Here is a 13,938-nt window from a genome sequence, read left to right on the forward strand (position 1 = left end):
GTTAATTTTCCTAACCTTTCCTGGTTGCCACGCTCTGAAATCACCCTTCTCTCCTGCCTCCATCCCTTTGGGCACTCCCTGGACTTCCTCTCCCTTTGTGTCTCTACCTGGGAAACTCCTATGTCAGACCCCACTCGGATGTCTCCTTGGTCAAGCTTCCCTCAGTCCCCAAAGGCAGAAATAGTTACTGCCTCTACCCTTCTACTGACATGCATCATAACCTCCCACCATGGTCTGTCTCCTGAAATCATCTTAGCCTCCTCCATTAGTCTGGAAAGGAATATGTCTGGTTCAATTAATCTCCATAGCCTCATTTCCAGGGGCTAGAACAAAGGTTGCCTCGTAAAGTAGTATGAATTCACAACTTAGTGAGGTGTCTTCCACTTCATTTGTCAAACCTGCATAGGCCATTTCATGTAAAGATACTCGTGTTGGCCTTATATCTAATACATCTTCTGCCTCAGGGCCTTGGCACTTGCCCGTTCCTCTGCCTGGGACACTCTTTCGATAGGTCTCTGCCCACTTCTTCAGCACTCAGTGTAAATAACACATCTATAGAGATACCTCTGATCTCTCAATCTAAATCAGACCTTTTCAGATGAAATAATGATACAAGAGGGATCATAAGGCAGTATACAATTAAGTGCCAAATAAAGCAAAGAGTTAAAAACTAGGGCTTCACCCTAACTGGTTTGGCTCAGTGGGTAGAGCATCGGCCTGCGGACTGAAGGGTCCCAGGTTCGATTCCGGTCAAGGGCATGCACCTTGGTTGCAGGCACATCCCCAGTAGGGGGTGTGCAGGAGGCAGCTGATTGATGTTTCTCTCTCATCGATGTTTCTAACTCTCTATCCCTCTCCATTCCTCTCTGTAAAAAAAATAAATAAAATATAGTTTTTAAAAAAATAAAATAAAAACTAGGGCTTCAAGGAATGAAGAATTTACTGTGGATTAGAATGCTAGCTAAGACTTCCCATAAGAGATAGAATATAAACTGATGGAGTAAGACTCAGGAAGATAGAAGGTAGGCGAGGTGGTCATTCCGGAGGCTGTGGGCAGAGCTGCCATATAGAATCATGCAAGTGAACCACAAGGCCTCACAAGAGCGGATATCCAACTTGTGTCCTGCCCACCAAGACTCACCCATCAAGGCTTTGTCGGCCCAAAGTGGGCACCTTTGCTGATTGGTTCAAAGGATCCTAGGGCTAGTGGTGGCCCTGTGTTGAGGGGAAGGTGAGGAAAAGGCTCAGTGCACATAGATTTAAGATGATGATAATCATAAGCCTCTTGGGGGAGGGGGTGGGGAGCAGGCTGGACGGTTTGAAACACAAGCCTTGGAGGAAGGAAGAACAGGAAGCAAGGCCTGTTTGAGCTCAATGTCAGGTGTTTGAAAGCTCTGACTTATCAGGAAGCTCTAATATATGTTAGTGGAAAATTCAACCCCATATGGGATTCCCCAAAGAGAAGCTTCAGTTATGGCTGCTGAGGAGCAAGAACAGGTGAGAGTTAGGGACTAGGACTACTTCCAAAATACTATATACAAATGTTTTAAAAAGTAGGTCTCACCAGTAGGTGTCTCTTTTTCATTCACAGCACACACCACTGCTGATAGAGTTTTACTTGTCTATTTACTGATAGTGGTTTGACTCACTGGCCAGAATCCAAGTGCCAAAAGCAAGGAGTGTGCTCTTCTTGGTGATCCCATACCCCAATGCCTAGTTCAGTGCCTGGCAGAGAGTAGGCATTCAATAGCAAATGAATGAATGAATGAATGAATGAAAAACTGCTCAGATATTCAGCAGTAAGGAAATAGTTAAGCAAATTATGGCAAATGTCAATGACAGCTTTAGCCCTCCAGGAAAATGTTGACGATGTAATACTAAGCAAACTGTGCAAGCATTATAATTACAATGCTTAAAAATTGTTCTGCGTAAACAGGGCCTGGAGAATATAGAGACACATGAGAACAGCTGTGGTGCTGGGGATCTTGCTGAAATCTTCCTCTCAATTTTGACAAACTGTATCACTGTTGAGGCCCTTGATATCCTTGAACCCAGAAACTCATCCCATTTCTAGAGATTTCTGCTACGAATCAGAAAGGCAGACTAAGCTTTATATAGTCATTTATTATCAGTGAGAAACCTCTCTGTCCTGGGAACTGTATAAAGCATTTTGCATACATCGTGTCATTACCTTCCCAACAGCCCAGGATAAGTCCCATTATTAACCATACTTTACAGATGGTGAAGGAAATTGCTACTCAGGGAAGTCACTTGCCCAAGTCACACAGCTAGTAAGGGCAAAGACAGGATTCAAACTCAGGGTGGTCTGACACTAGCACCTGGCTCCCAACACCCACACCAACTCCCACACCAAGACTTTGTTTACAAAAACATACAACATATGTTTAAATGTAACTGAGTCCATATATATGAATGTGTATTTATACATAAACATATGTATACACTAATCCTCAGCTATGTGAAAATTACATACAGAAAAAAACATTGGATTCAAATAAGCCAACATACAGTCCGGCAGCATGGATCAGTAGTTGAACATTCATCTATGAACCAGGAAATCACGGCATATGCCTGGGTTGCAGGCTCCATCCCCAGTGTGGGGCGCGCAGGACGCAGCCAATCAATGATTCTCTCTCATCATTGATGGTTCTATCTCTCTCTCCCTCTCCCTCTACCTTCCGCTATGAAATCAATAAAAATATTGAAAAAATGTTCATCAATTGTTGTTCTATCACGTTTACAGCAAGTTCATATCCAGGGAAAGAAACAGTTCAGGGGAGAGGGGTGTGGGCAGCTTTTACTCCAGCTGGGTTTTTCTGCCATGTTAGAACCAAAGGCTGCCACCAGGTGGCGCCTTAGGTCCGGTTTTGGAAGAGGCTGAAGGAGGATGAGGTGCAGAGAAGTTCCCATCAAGGATCTGAATAAAATGGAACAGCTCCCACCGGGTTTTATATGCAAACATGTATTTTTGTTTTTAAAGTTTGACTCGGAAGTGATGCGTGACAGTTCTGCTTACTTAGCATTGACCAGAGCAAGTAAAACCTCTGAGCAAGAGAAGCTAGGCAGTCCCACCACGTGAGGATGGAGGAAGCCAGAGGTGGTTAGGGAACTCCCTCATGACAACCACAATGCATCTCAGATAGGGACCAGGGTAGTGGGCCCCAGTCTCGGAACCACACTTTAAAGGAGAGTAGTGTGGCCCTCCGGGAGCTCAGGGGCTTCTGGCAGCTTCCAGGGTGAGGGCAGGTAAAATGCTCAGAACATGCCTGGAACGTGGCTGGCACTCAATAAATACAGAGTCACCTGGCCCCCAAAGGATGATGGCAGAAGTATCAACATGGGATGTTGGAAGGGATCTTGAAGGTCATTTAGCCTGAGTCCCTGAGTCAGAAATGAGAAAAGAGAAAGGGAAACGAGAGAGGGACGGTGAATGAGGAAGTGCAGAAAAGATTCTTCTTGCTTGCAACCTCCAAGCCAAAACCCTACCACCCAGGGGACCCCCTGCTGCTCTCAATCTTGTTAGGAAGCAGTACCCCCCCTCCATTGCCTATAGTAACAGGTGTCCCGTGGGAGGGGACATGTACGCTGGGCCTTAGCAGATGAGTAGGAGTTTGTCGGCTAGAGGAGGGCTGCCCGTGCAGAAGGAGTGGGGTGTGCAAAGGCTTGGAGATGAAAATATGATCGGCGTTTTGGGGGCCTCACCATGGGGAGGTAAGTGAAGGAATGGGTGTTTCAGGCAGGGGGAGGTGTCCCTTAACCTCTGTGGCTTCATCGAGTTAAGGAAGAAACCTGAAGAGACCTGAGGAAATCGGGCAGGAGGAGGAAAACTGGAATTGAGAAGGAGAGCGAGGAGCCAGCGCTGGGGCTGCGGCTGGGGAAGGGGACCAGCTGCCAGCAATTGAGGCCTGTTGTTGGCTGCTCCATTCATTCCCCAGTCTCTCTCTTGGAAGCTGATTAGCAATTGTTCCTCCAGCTTCTTAAGAGGCCAGGGGATTGCAGGGAGAGAGGGAGGGAGGTGTGCCTGGAGAAGCTGCCAGGCTTCCACGGAAGAATCCAGAGGCAATTTGGGAGGCAGAGGAGACCTCTCTGACAGCAACCTCTGCCCCCTCCATGCTCCCTCCTTTTGCAACTAAACCTGGGAGGTGGGGGAGGGAAAAATTCCTAAAAATACAGAGACAAACTGAAGCACATTCTGAAGCAGAGGCACTTAAAAACCATGGAATTGGAGGATGAATGGGGCCATGGAAGAAAGTCCTTGGAATTTCATCTCAGTACATACTTACTGTGTGACCTCCGGCCAGCCGCCTAACCTCTCTGAGCCTCAGGTTCCTCGTAAGGTTGTGGAGAGGGTTTTAGGAGGCAATGCTGGCACAGGGGTTGGCAAAAAGTAGGTGCTCGGTAAATTGCAATGGAGGAGACTTGAGGAACTCGATGGCTATCTTCATCTTCAGATCTCAGGGGTGCTGTCCCAGAACAGAGAGTCCTGATGGGGAAGTGGCATCTAGAGAGGCAGGGGCTAGCTCAGCGTTACACAGAGAGGAGAGGGCAGGCTTCAACAACCCCCACCCCCCAAGTACTCAGATGCAAAGACCCTGAGCCTTGTTCAGATCCTGGGTGTGAGTCACATCTCAGCTGGGGCAGTGACCCGACAGCAGCCAATTCTCTGCCTCTCTCCATGGTGGCTCCCCCAGCTGGTGCCGCTGCACAATCCCAATCCCTCTGGCGTATTTCCTGGCCGGTCTCCCATGAGTTCCTAGTTTCTGGGGCTGCACAGAGGGGCTCAGTGCCTGGCAGATGAGCCCACCAGACCCTCTAGGCCCGCCTGTGAATATACAAAAATTCTGAGTAGTATGCTTTAAAATGGTGCGTTTATGGTAGGTGAATTGTATCTCAATTTTTTTTAATGCCAAAGGAATTATCGATGTGACTTGGTATGAGGTTTGATAAGGATTAAATGAGCAATGGCTGCAAAGCACCAGGCCCCAAGTGGGCACCCAGAGGAGGAACTCTCTGGACCCCAGCAACAGCTAGCTTGGCTCCCTTTAGGACCTGGGGCAGCTTCTGGCCTGTCTGCATTCCTCCCCTCCTAGCCCCCTCTGTGGCCAGGATCTGCCTGGCGCCCTTATACCTCAGAGGCCAATGCCACAGCCAGTCCTGGCTCAGTCCAAGGACTACCTGCAGGGCAGGGCTGGATAGCTTTCCTACAGGGCACAGCTGCCCTGGTGTCCCCAGAAGTCTCCAGCCCCATGGCAAACTCAGGCATCCCTTAATTTTTCCTGTCCCCGCTGTGCCTGGCCTGGGTCTGTTTGTTGCCTGTGTGGGTGGCTGGGGCCCTGTAACCCTTACCCCAGGGCATGATGCGGCACCTCTTATCTCTCTGCCAAGGCCAAAGCCACCAAAGGATGGGGACTTGGCCTTAATGCTGCATGACTGGGCCCATAGGTCTGGGGGCCCCTCGGCTCAGCCTCAGCCCCTGGGTGCTGGAAGCGCATGGGGCCTGGTGGCTTCAGCTGTAGGTCATGCCTTGCACCTCACCCTCCGCCAGAATCTCCACAACTCCCTGGACCTAAAGAAGTTCCCGGCATTATCCAAGATGGGGCCCAAGACACCTTCCATGTCTTCCATTCCAAGAAGAAGTTGAAGTTCCCTCCCGAACCTGCCAAGGGGTGGGGCATGTCTGCTCTGGATGCAGGGAGGGCTGGAGGTGTGCTCTGAGGAAGGCACATCCCCCCATGTGTCTGCTTGTTTCTCTACGTGCGCCCGTGAGCATGTGTCAGTGTGTGCCTCAGCTTGTGTGTGTATGTGCATATATGCATATGCATGCTAATGACACAGGATCTATGCACGTTTTGCAAATCTATGTTTCTCCCTATGAAATGAAGGGGATCCCCAACCTGTTCTAGGACATGATGATGTCCAATTGCCACACTTTACAGGGAAAGAAATTGATACCCAGGGAGCCCAAGATCACTGCTGTCACCCAGCTGGCCCTCCTGCCCTCATCCTCTTCTCATTAGCGGGCTTTTACATGCCCATCTGAACATGCCACCTCCCTGTCTGAGCCTGGGAATACAGTCCTTAGATGGAAGAATGCTGGGCCAAGACATGACCTGTTCTTATGCTGCCCTCTTGTGGTAAAGAAAGGACTCCCACCAGCTGCCCGGCCGCTCCCCTGAAGTACTACTGTAGGTCCATAGATGTACTGGTTGGTCTGCTTTTCTCCTTCCCAGGCCAGCTCCCCTCAACCCCTGCCCTGGGGTCCCATCCCCTCCAGTTTCTCAGTCTGGAGGAACTCAAGGTCAAAGCACCCAGGTTTTCCCACCTAAGGCTGGTCCCGTTAGGCAGGGACACCTACCGGAGGGGGGACCAGCTTCCCGTTACTGAGCTAGTGTCTGTATCAGGGCCCACCTGCTAGCCCCATTGCCACATCTGCACATCCTCAGCCCTCACCTCTTTAGCCTCTCGGCTTTCCCGTGACTGATCACACTCTTTTTCTTAAAATTCTCTCTTTCCTTGGCCCCAACAAAGTGACACTCCCCAACTGTTCCCTGTCAGACTGTGACACCTGCTCCCCTCTGACCCTGACAGTTGATGTTTCCAGGGCCTCTGACCTCGCCGCTCTTGCCTGGATTGGCAGCTGGATCACCGGGCAGGCAGGCAGATAGCCGCAGAGCGCCATCAGACCAGGAAGAGGGGGAGGAAAATGTCAGTTTCTACGAACCCATCCATTTGATGATAATGGCATTTGTATAACACACGAAACGTTATAGCCTACAATTTAGCATCCTTCTGTTTGACTAATGAAGGTAGGGTGAGCACCATCAGCTTTTCAGTGCTTAGGGCTTCTCAGGGCCCTGCCTGTGTAACGGCACCCATTCATTGCTTTCACTCGCTGTCAACCTATAGCCTTCCAACTCCCACGGGAATGCCACCAGACCTGACTTCACCTGCCTTCTGGATACTTCCCCATGATGTGCCCTTGGCTCTCAGGCTCAACAGATCCAAATCGTTCTCATCATCTCTCCCCGAACCCCCATCCAGCACTGACATCCCCGGAGGTAACTTCACTGTCATGCTCCCCTCCCCCCACTCCCTCCCACCACAGGCCAATCCCTCACCAAAGCCTGTTGAGTCGATCTCCTTAATAGCTCTGGAATCTGCATCCTTTTCACCACCCACGCCAAACCCCTGCCCTGGCCAGGCCACTGCTGTCACCCAGCTGGCCCTCCTGCCCTCACCCTCTTCTCATTAGCGGGCTTTTACATGCCCATCTGAACATGTCACCTCCCTGTCTGAGCCTGTCCCCAGGTCCCTGTTACCCCCAAATAAAGTCAATGCTTCTAAGACTGGCCTTGAAAGCCCCTGAGATATGGCTTTGCCACCCTTGGCGACTGCATCTCCCAGGACCCATCCCACACCGATGCTCCAGGTGCTGAGAAGCTCTCAAATTTGATGGTTAATGAACAAACTGAACGGGAGGGTGTCTGGACTGGGTGGGGAATGATGAGGCTGGATATATCATCCCAAGCTGGGGATGGCTTCCAAGGTTGTCTGCTCTGCCACGAAAGGCCAACAATCTGCCGAAACCGGTTTGGCTCAGTGGATAGAGCGTCGGCCTGCGGACTCAAGGGTCCCGGGTTCGATTCCGGTCAAGGGCATGTACCTTGGTTGCGGGCACATCCCCAGTAGGGGGTGTGCAGGAGGCAGCTGATCGATGTTTCTCTCTCATCGATGTTTCTAACTCTCTATCCCTCTCTCTTCCTCTCTGTAAAAAATCAATAAAATATATTTTTAAAAAAATTATTAAAAAAAAAAAAAAGGCCAACAATCTGCAGGTGGCTCCAGCTCAGCTTGTATACCTCCCAGGATGGGGACATCCCTCACTCTCACCATCCCTGGATGGTCCTCCTGTTAGTAAGATCTGCTCCTGGGGTACATGGAAATAGGGGCAGGGAACTGAAACTCATCCTCAGGGACACTTGCATGCCTTTTCTTCCCTGGGAGTCCCAGTTCTCTGGGTCTGGGTGCCCCCATTATGGCTTAGCTGTGACTCTAGGAAGCCAGTCTGGCCTGACAAAGAGCGTACCAGAACAACCACCAGATGGCAGTGCTGTCTCATACACGGCCCCTGGGACCAGCCTCAGATGGTGTGGGTCTTTCAGGGAGGTGTGTGTGTGTGTGTGTGTGTGTGTGTGTGTGTGTGTGTGTGTGATTTTGTGTGTCTCTGACAGGGATGTTTGTCTACAACAGTTGGTGTACATGGCAGATGATTTTTGTGCACATCTGAGTTCCTCAATTCCACCCCGAGAAGAAGTGTGTTAGTCATTCCAGGAGGCCCCAGGGAGGAGCACAACCTCCCGTGTGCGTGGTCCTCACCCTCTGAAAGCCCCACTACCATCACCCTCACCAGGAGATATGCTGGTCACACCTGGGCCGCAGGCGCCTGTCAACTAAGGCAGCGACTCCAATGAGAAGAGGCAGACGTGCTTGTTGTGGCGCGAGGTCCAAGGCTTGGAGGCACCGCTGATCCTGACCTGTGGGGCCCAGGTGGGCTGGGAGCCATCAGGCCCACCTCCCAGCCTCTGCTCCTGCCCACCAACGCCCTACAACAAGGATGGGGTGACTGTGTCCCCATATCACAGAGGCGGTATTAGTTTGGGCACCAGGGTGACTTGGCCCCAGTCCCCAGGCCCCACAGGTCAAGCCCCTGGAGAAAGATGTGTGTGGACCCCTGTCCATTGTTTTAACAGAAGGACTCGCCTGGAAACAAGGGTGCTCAGGGGAGGGAGCTGTCCTGTTGCTGCTTAGGAGGGGGCTTGGAGGACAGGAGGGTTGCCTGCAAGAGAACAACAGCCCTGTGCGAAGGCGCCAGGTGGGAGAGAGCATCGCCTGGCCAGGCCAGGTGCCTGGGCTGCAGGATGTGTTGGGGGACGCAGCGGGGAGACGGGAGCTAACAGCCCCAGGGAAGAACCTTTCTCCCAAGCAGCCTGGTTTGGGGGACTGGCCCAGCCACCCCATCCTCAAGGCCAAGGTGGTGGTGGAATCCACCTCCTACCTCCACGGCCTCCACAGAACAGACAGGCCCCCATCCCGCTCCCAGGGACCCAGGAACCCAGCGAATGTCTGCAGCTGGAGCAGGGAGGGGAGAAGGGGCTGAAAGTCCCTGTGCTTGAGGCTCCAGACCTGAGAGCTGAACACAGGGAGATAGAGATCTAGAGAGAGTCCCAGAACGTGTGTCAGGCACACGGAGAGACGAGAAAGAAAAGAGGGAGAGACACGAGCGAGAAATAGAGCCGGGAAGAGAGAAAGGGAGTCAGAGACGGGCGGCTGAGGAAGGCAGAGAGAGGACAGAGATGGGACGCAAGGAGAAGGGGGAGGGCGAACTTTCGGGGCCGCCCTCCTTGCGCCTCCGGGCCGCGCCGGTGCCCGCAATCAGGCTGGCAGGAGGCAGGTGGCGGGACAGACAATGGCGCGGAGGACTGCGGAACCTGGGAGTAAATTTGGCGTTGCCTTTGCAGGGCGCGGGGCCGCCCGTTCATCTCGATGCAAAGGAGAGACGAAATGAATATGCAGCGCGGGCTGTAATTGGGCCGCCGCGGCCGCGCCGCCGCCGCCGCACTATAATTTTCCAAACAGGATCTTGCAATCAGGGCCTTATTCATTAGCGCATAAACAATTTTGTTTCTCGGCACTCGAGCCTGTCAATCACGCCGAGAGGGAACATCTTGGCCGGAGGCGCGGGCCCCCGCGCGCGCTCCCACGCGCGCCCCCTCGAGCGCCGCCAAGTGGCTTTGTGCCTGAGGCCCTTGGGTGCTGGGGTGGAGGGCACGGAGCACGCGGCGGGGCCCTAGCCCAGCAGGTGGGAAGTGGGCGGCGGGGAGAGCGCGGGTTTGCGGGCTCACCACCCCAGGTTCGAATCCTGTCTCTGACATCTCCTGGCTGTGTCCTTGGGCACTCCCGCCTCCTCCTCCCTAGTCTGTCTGCCCCTCGGTGAGGTGCTCACTGCATTCCCCCTCCCGCCCCCCAAGAACTAGAGGAGGCATCCGCTGAGAGAAAGGATACCTAGTGCGTTGGATTCTGATGGGGGCGGTGGGGGAGGCATCTAGCCCCTTTAATTAAAGAGGGGGATCAGGGTCCCACAGAAGGCTCCTCATGACCCCAGGCCCCACCCAGAGCAGGCCCCTGTGACACTGAATGTCTATGAGGTTTCACCCTGGTTCTCCAAAGAGCTGGGCACAGGGTGGCTGCCCCCCAAAAGGGGCACACTTGCCTGTGTGGACTTCATGCTTGCTGGCAGCAGGGTCTGTGTGCCCCAGGGCACCTACGATTCTGCAAGTCATCATGTGACTATACACAGGGCTTTGTGCCTGTGACCATGTGTCCTGTAACTCTGTGTGTGTGTGTGTGTGTGTGTGAGAGAGAGAGAGAGAGAGAGAGAGAGAGAGAGAGAGAGAGGAGAGAGAGAGAGAGAGAGGTTGCTTGGCTCCCTCCCTGTGAGTCCATGGAGCTGAGTGGCGGGACTGAATGTGGCTGTGTGTGTGCGGGAAGGCTGTGTGAGCAGGGTTATGTGACTCTGTGTGTGTGTGTGGGGGGGGGGGGGTGTCCTTTACAGCCAGGTGACCTGGCAGGACCGTGTATGTGGTTGGCTCAAGCGCTGCTGGGGAGCAGTTTCTTTCAGGACTGATGACAGCTTCTGTTCTCCCCACCTCCTCCCTGGCCGCCCCTCCCTCGGCCCCATTGCCCTGCAGTCAGCCAGGATGCCCAGGCTGGGCAGAGGAGCTTTTGCCCTACTGACAGGCCCTGTGGGGTCGGGGGGTTCACCTCCCCTGTTGTGAGACCCAGCCCCTGCTGCTCCCTTCATTGAGAGAACCCCAAGGCTTCTAGAATTTCAGGCCAAATGTTCTAATCAGCGCAGCTTTACATAGGGAAGAGCAAATGGGAAAGAGACGTGCCTGAGGCTCCCCAGCAAGTGTGGAGCAGAGCCAGAATTTGAACTCCTGTCTGTCTGGCCCCCAAACAGGGGGCAAGGGCCTGATTTCCTCAGACACAAACACACATGTGTGCACATACACACACTTGCGTGTACACACACAAACACACAACACAGACCAAGCCTAAGGACTAGCCAAGAGCAGAGACTGCAGGCTATGGAGATATCCCACTTCCCGCCACTTGACACCCCCCCCCCCTCTTCTGCAGTGTCCCACCCTCCACCCCCCTGCATAGTCCCTGCTCTGCAGAGACAAAGAATTTGAGGATGTGCTGGCAGCCAACTGACAGGCCATCAGTCTCTGCCCAGACACCCTCTTCACAGCTCGAGCCCCAGCCCGGATGCCACTCCACCCGCTGGTCACCCCCAGCACCGGGCCAGGAAGGGAGGCGGCCAGGGAAGGGGCTGTGGGGGAAGGCACGGAGGCCGGAAGCCCAGAGGAACAGTCTTCAACCTGTGAATCCGGCCACGCTCGGCCCCACACGAGTGTCTTGCTGCATGGCTAACCCCAGCCCTCCAGGGACCCAGGCTATCTGTGAGGCAGCTGCTGGGAGCGTCCCCTGGGGGACAGCCCTTGGAACCTTGGTGTGCTGGACAGAGGCCAGCGGCAATGGCTCTGGACCAGGAGGCCACGGCTTAAAGCCCAGCTCCGCTACTTCCTGGCTGGGTGTCCTTGGGCAATTTGCCAAACTTTCCTGTGCCTCAGTTTCCTCATCGGTAAAGAAGAGTTATTTAATTCACTTGGTGTCCACTTGGCACCAGGTTCTTAGTAAATGATAGGATGAAGGAGAGCTCAAAGGAAGGGACCCCTTGAGCCAGATTTATCCCCAGAGCACAGAGGCCAGGTACATGTTTCAGAGCTTTTCCTCCTAAGGAACCCTCCCTCCGGGCCCCCAGCTGCTGAAGGTCACTGAGTCAGGGTATCTAAGCAAAAGTCACATGAGTTTGTCTTTCTTGGAAAATGGTCTCGTTCCAAGCCCTGTGTGACCCCTCGCATGGACACTGTGATTTGGGGCCATCATGTGGCCTCCTCCTGAGGGGCAGGCTACTCCTCTTATGTGGAAGCAGGACCCAACACCTGAGGGTCAAAGTCTCTTCCCCAAGGTCACCAACAGGTAAAAAAGGCATCAGGACTTGAACCCTCACCTTTGAACACTAAGAACAGTTGGGGACATCCAGGCTGGTGCCAGTCAAGCCTCTGGAGCTGTCACCAGGTCAGCAAAAGTCAGCAAAAGCCACCAATCACTGTCCCTTCTGGGGGCTGCTGGACTGAGTGTGATCCAGGAAGAAGATGGCCTAAACCCAGGTTAATCAGGAAATACTGGTTCTGAGGCCTGGGCTTGAAAGCTAGGCAGTGGGGTGGGGGAATGTTGAGGAGGGAGGAGAGGAAGCATGTCTCCAGGGAGGTGTAGAGCCTAGAGGCATGCATTTCATTGGGAAAGATCTCTGTAGATCCCACCTGTATCCCAGCCTCCTCCTTCCTGGGGGTTTTACTTTCTAGGTGATCCATGTAACATGGCGCAGGGGAAAGAGTTCAGAGGGTTTACTAGCTGTGTGACCTCCAGAAAGACACTCAACTTCTCTGGGCATTGCTTCCTCATCTAGGTGATATTCCTATCACCTATCATTGTAGTAAGAATTGCTATGCCAGGCACAATACCTCACACATAGTAACTGCTCCTTAAAAGTGTGTTGCATGATTGAGTGATGGAGTGAGAAGGGCTGAACCAAAAGAAAGCAGCAGGAAAAGTCTGGGCATTGACCCATGTTGTTCCCCTTCCCCCACCTTATCCCTCATCAGCTGGTGTCCCCACGCCACCTCTACAGACTCAGCCCCACCTAGGACCTCATTACTGGTATGTCTAATGCAGTAGTCACATATGACTATTGAGCACTTGACATGTGACTAGCCCAAACTGAGGTGTGCTCTAAATGTGGAATAGATACCTGTTTTCAAAGACTTTGTACCAAAAACAAGTATGTCAAGTATCTTGTTAACAAGTCTTTATATTGATAACCTATTGAAATGATAATATTGTGGACATATTGGGTTAAGTAAAATGTGCTATTCAACTAACTTCACCTGTCTCTTTTTAGTTTTGTATGTATTACTAGAACATTTCAAATGACATGGTATGACTCTCGTTGGACAGCATCTAGAAGAGGCTAAAGACGGAAAACCCCAGAGGACTCAGGGGAAGACTCTAGATGTTTGGTGACCCAAAGGCTCCTTCCCAGTGCCCTCAGGCCCAGCACACAGCACATGGAGCCTGCCTCAATTTCCGCATCTGGCCCTCTAGTTCATTGTGTCCCCAGTATCCTGCATCCCACCTGGAATCATCCCACAATCTCAACCTGAGTCAAAAGAGCACCTGCCAGGGCCACCCCCACCAACTCAGAAGTGCCTTAGGCATACACCTACTAATAACCAACTCAACCTTCATCCAACCAACCATTTTACCTGGTACCCCCCTCTCTCTCTCAGTCCTTACACTTCTCTCCATCCCTTCTGCACACCTCCTGTCCAGGCCTCATTCATTCATTCATTCATTCATTCATTCATTTGGCAAATATTTATTGAGTACCTATGTGCCAGACACTCTTCTTGGTGCTTGATACACATCAATGAATGAAGCAGACAGACCCCTCGGCTCTTGTGAGCTGGCATCCAAGTGGGGAAGATAGAAAATAAACAACATACATTATAAATAAGAAAATGATATGAGTTAGTAAGATACATGCTAATTAAAAACAAAATACAGCCAGGTAAGAAGGATCAGCCCCCACACTAGTCTACCTGCCTTCATTCTCTCCCCTTTCATTCACCCTCCCTGGGCTGCTTGAGGGATCTTGGGTCCAACCATGCTACCGCACTGCCTGAAAGCCTCTCTGGCTCCCCAGTGCCTCCAGGGGAAGGTCCAAGCTCC

Source organism: Cnephaeus nilssonii (assembly GCF_951640355.1).
Source record: "Cnephaeus nilssonii genome assembly, chromosome: 14".
Lineage (NCBI taxonomy): Eukaryota > Metazoa > Chordata > Mammalia > Chiroptera > Vespertilionidae > Cnephaeus > Cnephaeus nilssonii.